The 10,565-nt window shown below is 28.2% G+C and overlaps 1 pseudogene; it reads left to right on the plus strand.

The window, feature by feature from the left end:
• Positions 1–101: 101 nt before the first annotated feature.
• Positions 102–3,346, plus strand: LOC114734581 (putative endo-1,3(4)-beta-glucanase 2; annotated as a pseudogene).
• Positions 3,347–10,565: the final 7,219 nt, after the last annotated feature.

The raw sequence follows: 10,565 nt of genomic DNA on the forward strand, positions 1-10,565 counted from the left end.
ATGGAGGGAGTAACATATAGAATCAACGTTTCAACTGTTTTCCCCCCTTGATTAGCAAGCCGAATCGGAGCCGCAACTAGTTGCACCTAAGGGCAGCTAACATGCCGCTCCATGGTGTCGGTATCGTCTCAACTGTTAGATTAAATAAATACGCGGCCCTCTTATGCAGGATTGTATTGGTACATTCGAGCTTATATCAATGAAAACTAACCCTTGTGCTAATTTTTTGGCGTGTCATGATCATCAAATGAATGTTGAAGCTGTCATCATGAATATCTTACGAAGCCATTATCTTTGAAGATTTTAGCCTTAGACTTCCATTAGCTAATTTGAGAGAGAGAGAGAGATATATATATATAATTGATTGCTAAAATTAAAATTATTTAAAACTATCATGATTTAAAAATCAAATATATCCAAATTTGAGTCAAAGTTGGTGATCAATAATAAAGTAGTTTTTATAAGTTTCAAATAACTAATTCATGAATAACGAATAATTAGTTTAAAACAGTAAATAGATTAGAAATATATTTTTATTTTTAAATATGTTCTTGTAATAAATGATCAAAAAGGATGAAAGAGAATGTATACGAAAATTTGATAAGAGAAAAATAATTAAGAACGACATTGAAATAAAATGCTTTAAATATTAAAATAAATCCAAATTAAAATTTATAAAATGAATCACACCTCTTGTCAAATGTGAAGCTTATAAATTGGATTGGAAGAAGTATAATTTTTAGCTAATGCAGTTCATTACATACACAAGGTTAAGGTCATGGATTAGAAACAACTAATACACAGGGGGCCTGAACGTTCATTTAGATCACAACGGCCGGCAACCAAAAAAAAAAAGTGATCCCGACCGCTAATCCAAACTGACGCTTACTTTCTCGATTATCCGATATGATGGCCCAAAAAAGAGATTATTGAAGAAGGATGAAGACTTTTGGCCCCAAAAAAAGGGATGAAGACAAACCGATAGTAATTCTTTCCCCCCAAAAAAAAACAAAAGAAAAAAGAAAACAAGCACTTTATTATATTCATTTAAATCAATAGAGAGGAGGACATTTATAATGAACTCACATTAATGGCGAAGAATTATTTGACACTCTAAACGTTTCAAATATTGGACACAATTGCATTAAAAGCGAGAACAATGATGATAAAACTAGAAATTGTTGTATAAAAAATGATGATAAAACTATAAATAAATCAAATTATACTTTTAATATTAATAAGTAAATGAATGAAACATTAATAATTAATAAGTAAATGAATGAGAAATCTATTAATTTTTTTAAATTATTTGTCAATAAGATCAAAGCATAATCTTATTATACAATAAATTAAGAGTATTCTTGAATAAAAATAAAAATTCATTGAAGGCTATAATCTAAATGATTGAATTTCATCATATATAAATACTACTTCTCTGATCCTATTTATAAGGCAAAAAAAGAAGGTTTTTTTGTTCTATTTACAAGTTACTTTATTAAATTTTTAGTATGAATGTACTATTTCGTTATTCATTTATTATGGTATAAGTAGTTATTTCTTTTGAAAAGTGTATATTAAATATAGATAAAGTTAAAAAATTATTATATTGCAATAGAAAGTTAATACGTTTGAAGTTTTTTTTTATTTGTATAAAATATACTAGAAATGCTTTATAAATAAGACCAGAAGAGTATATTTCAAGTTCAACATCTTAAGATTGGAAAAATTCATGAATGGATAGGTTGGGAAAAACTCAATAGCCAGCTAAGATGCACGGGGTATTTGAAAAACACTTAAAAGTACTTTTAAAGAGTATTTTTTTATAAATCTATACAACATCCTTTATATATTTACTTTATATACTATAAAATTTTAAAACTATGATTTGGTTTTCAACCAAGTAATCTACAAACCTAAATCCAAAGTTTGATGGGTTCGGACATACGCAGTGAAGTTTCCCTGATGGTTTCTCGTCAGAGGAAGCCCGTATCTCACCATGGCAGTGACTCAGCGTACTGCACTTACGATCATAACAGTCCATGAGATCCTCTCGTTCTCTTTAAACCACTCTCTCACGAAGTACACCGTCAAGCTCAACAATGGCCAGACTCGGTTTATATAGGCGTCTTCTCCTATTAATTTTAGTCGTACCCTTTCTGAGATTACTTCGAATAGGCTTTCCGGTATCATTAGGATCCCTGTTTTGCCCGATTCAAACTTGAATTATAAGGCGGTCCTTGACAAGTTTAGTCCTTGTTATGCCGTTTCAGGGGATGCTTCATTAACAAAACCGTTCTGTGTGGAATATAAACGGGAGAAGAAAGGGTGGGGGGATCTGCTGTTGTTGGTTCACCCTCATCATCTTCAACTTTTGTCTAATGATAATGCACGTGGTGTTACTGTTCTTGATGATTTCAAGTACAGAAGCATCGATGGCGATCTTGTTGGTGTGGTTGGGGATTCATGGTTGTTGAAGACCGATCCTATTTCTGTGACTTGGCATTCTACCAGAGGTGTGAAAGAAGAATCCCATGAAGAAATTATTTCTACCCCTACAAAAGATGTTAAGGGCTTAGATTCCACCACGATAACAACAACGTCATCTTATTTTTATGGGAAATTGGTTGCAAGGGCAGCTAGGTTGGCATTAATAGCTGAAGAAGTGTCATTTCTCGATGTGATTCCTGCGATCAGGAAGTTCTTGAAGGAAACCATTGAACCATGGTTAGATGGAACCTTCAACGGCAATGGCTTTCTCTAACCCCAAATGGGGAGGGATTGTGACAAAACAAGGGTCCAAAGATTCAGGTGCTGATTTCGGCTTTGGAATGTACAATGATCACCATTATCATCTGGGATACTCCTCCGGTCCTAATTATAAGACCCAATTGACTTATTTGAGGAGATTAAGGAAGTAAGTTAAGTTGGTTATTTATAATAAATAAGTGTTGTTATTCCTAAAATATTCTTTCTAATTAAGTATATTGGTTAAAACTATCATTATTAGAAGGATTATCTTGAAAAAAAATGTATAAATATAAGAGAGAAAATGGATTGGGTCTTATAATTAGGACCAAATAAAAAGTCAAATTGGGTCTTATAATAAGGACCGGAGGAGTACTTCCCCTATGGAATTGCACTTCTTTCAGAGATTGAACCTGCTTGGGGAAGAAAATACAAACCTCAAGCTTACTCACTCATGGCCGACTCCATGAACCCAGAAAGAGGTTCGAATTAAAATTACACCGGCCTAAGAAATTTTGACCTTTATAAGTTACGCTCTTGTGCTGGAGGTTTGACTGAATTTGGATTCACAGCAGAGAAGAGAGGGGATGAAGTTGTTTGATTATCCCCATCTTTTAAAAGTCTGCATAAAGTTTTGATATTTCTGCAGCTTGTTTTCTGTGTTCATTTCTCATACGAGTTTGGGAGTTCTAAATTTATGTCGGTAACGTCTGTTTCATAGCTACTTGTCTATTTCTAACTTTTGGCCTTTATATTGGTATGATCTATAAGAATCGATATTATTTTGAGCCAATTACCAGTGAATGAAAATCCATATGCAAACATCATGCGAGATACTTCATAACGTTGAACTATCAAGGATCTGAAACATTACAAGGTTCTAACTCCGATCCTAATTATAAGACCTTATTTGTAGTCTATAAATGATGTCTTACAGGACAAGAGGTAGTAGCTCTCCCTAATATGATTGCTCGATGATGAGACCTCTGCAAATTTGGGTTGGGCCATAAACATGGGCCTTAAGAGGCCGAGGAATGAGAGAAGAAGTTTGGTCGCCAGGCCCAAGGTCTGCCTCAAATGATCTGAGAGTCATTCTTCATCTTTAAAGCGAAACCGTGCTTGTAGGTTTACGATGATAAAGTATATTTTATTAATTAATGTAATTCATTATTTACAGGGTCAAGGTCATCTATTAAAAAAAACAAAACAAAAAAGAAGCACATTGTGCCTCAACGTTTAAATTAAGATTACATAAGTTGTCTTGACCTTAATAAAGTAATAAACTTTATGGACTTAGCAGATTAGATATTTTCTTTCTTTAAAATTTAATTTAAATAATATTTAAAAAAAGGAATATCACTAGGAAGCAGATTGTGCCCACTAGGCCATATTTGTTTATTGGTCAGCTCAACAAACCATAAACGTAGTTTTGAAGATTTATCATTGCTGGTGTGCTATTGATTTGTGACAAAGCCAATATGTAAACTAATGCCATGGGAACTTCGTATATATTAATTTATATTCAATTTAAAAAATATGTGCTCATAACCATTATTTTCCAAATTTGTCACGATAAATCTTAACTATTACTTTTGGTCTTTAATATACTACCTCCGGTCCTAATTATATGATCTTATCTGTAAACTACAAATGAGGTCTTATAATTAAGACCGGAAATAATAAGAGGTAGTTGACTAATTTGAATAGATTAAGAATATTAGTTAAGTTAGTTATTTGTAATAAATAGGTATTGTTTTTCTTAAAATATTCTTGTTAATCAAGTGTATTAATTACAACTACTATTATTACAAGAACAAAAAAAATAGATAAATATAAGAGACAAAATAGATTGAGATCTAATATTTAAAACCAAAATAAAAGTCAAACAAATTCTTATATTAAGAAACAGAGGTAATATATTACAAAAAGAAGCATGCTTTAATAAATGAAAGTAGTTATGTGGTGTGGTATGATCCATATAATTTATCTCAAACCATGCTTTTGTATCTCAAATTGTGATTTTGATTTCTACCCAAACCCTTTTCTTATTATTGCTTGCTCGCTATTATTGCATGCTAGTGTGATATCCCTAAATTTTAATTATCATTAATCCATTTATATATATATATATATATCATTCAATTATTCTTTTAAGTATTTTTTTCCTGTTGAGCTAAAGTTTACAATTTTTTTTTTTGCACGGGCGCTTTGATGAATCTTTCTTGTTATACAATTATTCTTAATTTTATAATTTTTTATGTAAAAAACTAACTAATAGGAATCCCAATAAAAGAATATAATCACTAAAAAGATCTAATGATAAGTAAGTACATTTTTTATATTGAAACTTGCTATTTACTTATTATTATGAAACTTTTTAATAATTTATATTCATTCTCAGAAAACACATAATAATTTTTTTTAATATTCCATCACATCTATCTTACTTTTCTGATATACTACATTGTCCCAATTTTTTGCTTTTGTTGTTCATTTGACATTTAACATTAATTCCATATAACTTTGTTATTCTAAAAAGATTTAATAGACTTTAATTTTGATTGTTGAAAACATAACATGATAATACGGCAAAATATTAATTTATATTTAATAATTTATTATGTCATAGTTAAAATTTATGATATGCTTCAATTCATAATATTAGCATTCTAAATTATCCTTCCCAATATAATCACCAATTGACTTTATTTAAATTTAATCATCAAATATTAATTAATTTCCAAAAACATTTTCATTTTATCTTGGTCTTTGATAGTTTGAAAGCGCGTCGTCTTGTCATAAACAACTTGCCAGATGCAGTTGGAAAATGTGACAAGAAACAAGAAGAAGATTGGTTTGGTTGAAAATATTTATACACACTTAGTATTTATTTATTTCTCTTATTTTTGAATAAGAATTAAATAATAATTTTTATTATAAACTTATTTTTAATCATGTCTTTTTAATAAAAAAAGTGAAAAAATAAATTACACACATATATATAGATTCCATTTTAATTTAGAAATATAAATAATTACAAGTATGTATATTGGATTTGATTTATGATTTTTAATTCTAATTAAAGTTAACTCACATTTATGTAATTTAACCGAGAAAATATTAAATAGTCACAACTCTAACACGGTAACGCGCATTAGATTATGATTAGCAGGTAGGCATAGCTGTTAAGGACAACAGTTTATATTATATTCCGAAAATTAATAATTAATTTATAGGTACCTAGGAGGTATCTTGGTAAAAATTAATATCTTAGGCTAAAATGTCCCCGTATTATCTTAATATGAAAAAAAACATTAAAAGTTAAAATTTGCAAAAATGGACTGTCCTGACACAAAGCCAACCAGCAATAGTTGGTATGAGCTGGAATTCACCACCCAAACGTCCTTTACCTTCATTTTTTAAAGAATTTTTTTGCTGTTAACCTGGTCAAAAAGAATCTTAAAAAAAAAAAAAAGTTATGCACATTATTTATGAAGTATGATATACAGTGGCTCTTTTAGTATAAATATTACTATATCCGGTCCTAGTTATAAGATCCAGTTGACTAATTTGGAGAGATTAAAAAATTTAGTTAAATTAGTTATTTGTAATGAATAAGTGTTGTTTTTCTTAAAATATATTTGCTAATCAAGTTTGTTATCTAAAACTATCATTGTTAGAAAGATTACTTTGGAAAAAAATATAAATATAAGAGACAAAATGGATTGGGGTCTTATATTTAGAACCAAAATAAAAGTCAAATAAGATCTTATATTAAAGACCGGAGGTAGTATAAACATATCTTTTCAGTCAACATTCGTTATATACATTATCGATCTTGTAGTTAATTTTGGTTATTTGTCAAAGAGCCTACAATTACTAAATACTCTATGTAAAACACATTTTGTAATATAATTTCCATTATAAAATATGTCTTACTTTTAAAATTGAAGGGAGTATTATTGTAACATCACCTAAAACATTGCTTTCTTAGATTTTGATTTAATTTAATCATAATTTTAGAACACTTTTATTGGAATTAAGGAATGAAATGAGAAGCACCCATCCAAAAGAGAATTCATGCTTGTTTGAAAGATTTAAAATTGATTTAAGTTGGAATTTAAATTTTAGAACTTTTAAATTTGAACATTTTTAAATTAACTTTTAAATATGTCGTACAAATGAGTTTATATCAAACTAATTATTTTAATAAAAACCCATCCAAATATACGTTATACTACATTAATTATAATAATTAATTTTTACTTCAATTTTAGTCTCGTGAAAATAAGTTATAAAAAAAGTTATTTTTGCTAACCTTAATCTAAATAAAAAAAAAAAGTTAGACTGGGGCAAGAGAAATGAATGAATATGAGTGAAATTAACAACACATTAAAACCTGATGTTTTGGAGTGTGTTTGGATTAACAGTGATAGTAATATTTCCAATCTGACTTTAGATAATAGTTATATAGTATAATGTGATTTCTATTTTAATTAGTTCTTGTAACAAAAACTTATTTGGATGAAAACTCAAAACAGGCAAAAAAAAAAAAAGCAAAGATGAAGAAACTATAAGCAGCTACAAGTTGTTTTTAGCTTTTAAAAAGTATTTACATGGAAACCAAACTACAATTTTAAAAGTAATTTTACAATATATGAAATAAATATATGGTAAAAATTATTTTGATTTGTGTGAAAATATTAAAAACTGCTTCGAGAACAAACTAAACACCTCCTTAATTCGAAGTCGATCATAAACCTATCTGCCTAATGGTCAATCCAAACTTTCATTTGAGTTAGAAGTTATTTTTTCAGAGTGTCAAAGCCAGTTTGGGAACACTCTTAGTAATTGCATTTACTTTTATATACCCATCTTATCAAATGCCATTATATCTATGCGAGGGACTTACACTGATTTGTTAGATTTTTCTTTTTGCCAACCTTATATGTTAGAATTGAATTCCCCTTTTTGGAGAAAGCTTCTCCCTGTGCCATGTTATAAAATGCAGGAAATATATTAAAAACAAAATTAGTTTAGGAGCATTGAATGTTAGTATTTGTTTTTTTATATATAAAGATTTTAGATACTATAAATAGTATATTTGACTTTGACTTTTCAATAGGCATGTATTTATTGCACATGGGAATTTCTCATAGCATTCATTCAGAGAATCATAATCATAAATGATTCCAAAACACAAATTTAATCAACATAAGAAAAGTCAGAATTTTTTTAAAAATTTATCAATTATTCCCATTCCGATATCATATGCCTTTTTATAAATAGGTTAAGTTATTCATTTGGTTCTCTAAATCTACATTAAGTTTCAATTGAGTCATTTAAATTTAAAACATGCATTTTCAACCCCTAATTTTTGGCATTATTAATCTTATTAATAAAAAAGACGCTAACTCTATGTTAATAAAATATACTAAGACTTCTACATAATAGTTTTAAAATTAACAATGAACCAAGTATTATCCACAAAAGCATACTAATAATCGGTAATATACTTTAGCCATACACTACTTCTGATTCTTAATATAAAAGTTAGTTTGACTTTCAGTTTAATTCTAAATATAATTAAGATTCTAATCCATTTTATTTAACACATTTATCTATTTTTTTAAGGTAGTCCTTGTAGTAATAGTAGTTATAATCAATGCACATAATTAGTAAGGATATTTTAAAAAAGACAACACCTATTTATTACAGATAACTAATTTAATTAATTTTCTTAATTTACTCAAGTTAGTCAATTAGCTCTTGTATTAAGGATCAGAAGTAATAAGTAATATAACTAACTAATTATAACTAATCCATTTTTTATTGTTAATATACTCTTGTTTTCTTATTCCATGGGTCGGACTGAACCCCCATTTTCATCCACTTAGAGCACATTGTTAAAAGATCTTTGGCTGTTAATATACTCTGATATATAAACATAAACTAATATGATACTATGACATCTTTATTCTATTTATTTTACTATTTATTGATTATTGATATACTTGATTTTTGTTATATATGCCCTTAATTGTAATTGTTCAATGACTATTGCAAGTAATTTTAATTTTTCCTTCTTTCCCTTTTGGAAGGAAAACTAAATCTAGCAAAAAATAAACTTTAACTTATTAGCCGAAACAGAAGAACAAAAAGGTTAAGTTTAAAGAAACCTGACACAAATCAAAAGCTCGAATCATATATGTGTGTGTGAGTGTAGAAATCTAAGACAGATCTTTTGAATATTGGGCACTTTAATTAAAGTAAATTTTTTTTGGCCAGAAAAATAACGTTTAAATATGGAAAAAAAAGTTTACTAGTATAACAGATAACGTTATCATAAAGAAACTAATCCAAAACTTCATCGAAAGGGAAAAAATTATCTGGGCATTAGTTGTTTTGTAAGGTAGCATAGCAAATCTCTCACTCTCAGCGTCTGAAGAGAAGACTTCAAAATATTGCAAAATATAATTAATTGGCGATAGAAATTAAAAGGGTCCCGTAATCACCGTTTTTAAGGAAAATGACCCATTAGAGAAAAAGTCAATTCAGATCTTACTCCTCCTCAGAAAGGTGAGCGTGATAAATTTGAAAAGAGAGGCATGAAAAAGATCATCCACCGCAGCCCTTTGTGATTGAGAATTACGGCTCCTTTACAATAGTTTACAAATAACTTAATCATGATCAATGAAATATAAAAATAAGTATGTGACACTAATTTTGTTTTAATTTACGTAAAATATACTATGATGCCAAACAAGTACTTAATCATTTTATATGGATGAAGAAATATGGATTATCTATTCTTTATATAAGAGAATTTTTTTAATGTTTTTTTTTTTGGGAAATAAGGTGTTTAAATGCTTTGAAAGTATCAACAAAGAAGTATCACATGTTTATTTTTACATTAAAAAAAAACTTTGATTGTTATTCAGCGTTAAACTTTACTGCTAAATTATACGACTTGGCTGAGTTTTTAGTGGTTAAATTTAATGGTAGATAACAAGTTTAGAGTAGAGATGCTATAAAATAAAGAGAAAATTACAATTAGGTGCAACTTAAGAAAATTAAATACAAAAAAAATCCCTTGAAATCATGAAATTATTTTAAAGTCTTAAGAGATTTTTTTGTAATAAATTTTATTTGTTTAATTACCAAATTACTCTTTTTTTTTAAATTTATATTACAACTGAAAGAGTAGTGGTTTACAACTTATGGTGCAAGGATTGTCAAATCAGCCGCGATAGTTGTTAATCTTTGCACCGTAAGTTGTCAACTACTGCTCTTTCAATTGTCAATACAAATTTTAAAAAAAGAAGAAGGGTAATTTGGTGATTAAATAAATAAAATTTATTACAAAAAAAGTCTCTTGAGATTTCAAAATAATTTCATGATTTCAAGGGACCTTTTTGTATTTAATTCTCTTGAGTGAAACCTAATTACAATTCTCCCTAAAATAAAGCTTATAGGCATCTAAGAGGGGGGAAAAAAGGAGAAACTTCTAAATATAGGGTACTCCTTGGTGAATACTTTTAAGGTGTTTAATTACCTTATTCCAAAAAGAAAATACATTAAATTTCAAAAGCGACAATCTTAAAAACTATAATTAAGATAAGGACCCACAACATGTTTTATAATTTAACATGGTTTGTTTCTAATTTTTCACCTTATTTCTGTAATAAATTAATCAAATTTCTCTCATTAATGACTTCTGTTCATAGTAATTTTAATATTTTATAAGAAATAATTAATTTTAACTAATTTTATTAAAATTATTATTCAAGTATAAAATTGTTATTTAGTGCGGAGCAAGA

The sequence above is a fragment of the Neltuma alba genome, unplaced genomic scaffold, assembly GCF_004799145.2.
Source record: "Neltuma alba isolate B1F8T4 unplaced genomic scaffold, ASM479914v2 tig00013118_pilon, whole genome shotgun sequence".
NCBI lineage: Eukaryota > Viridiplantae > Streptophyta > Magnoliopsida > Fabales > Fabaceae > Neltuma > Neltuma alba.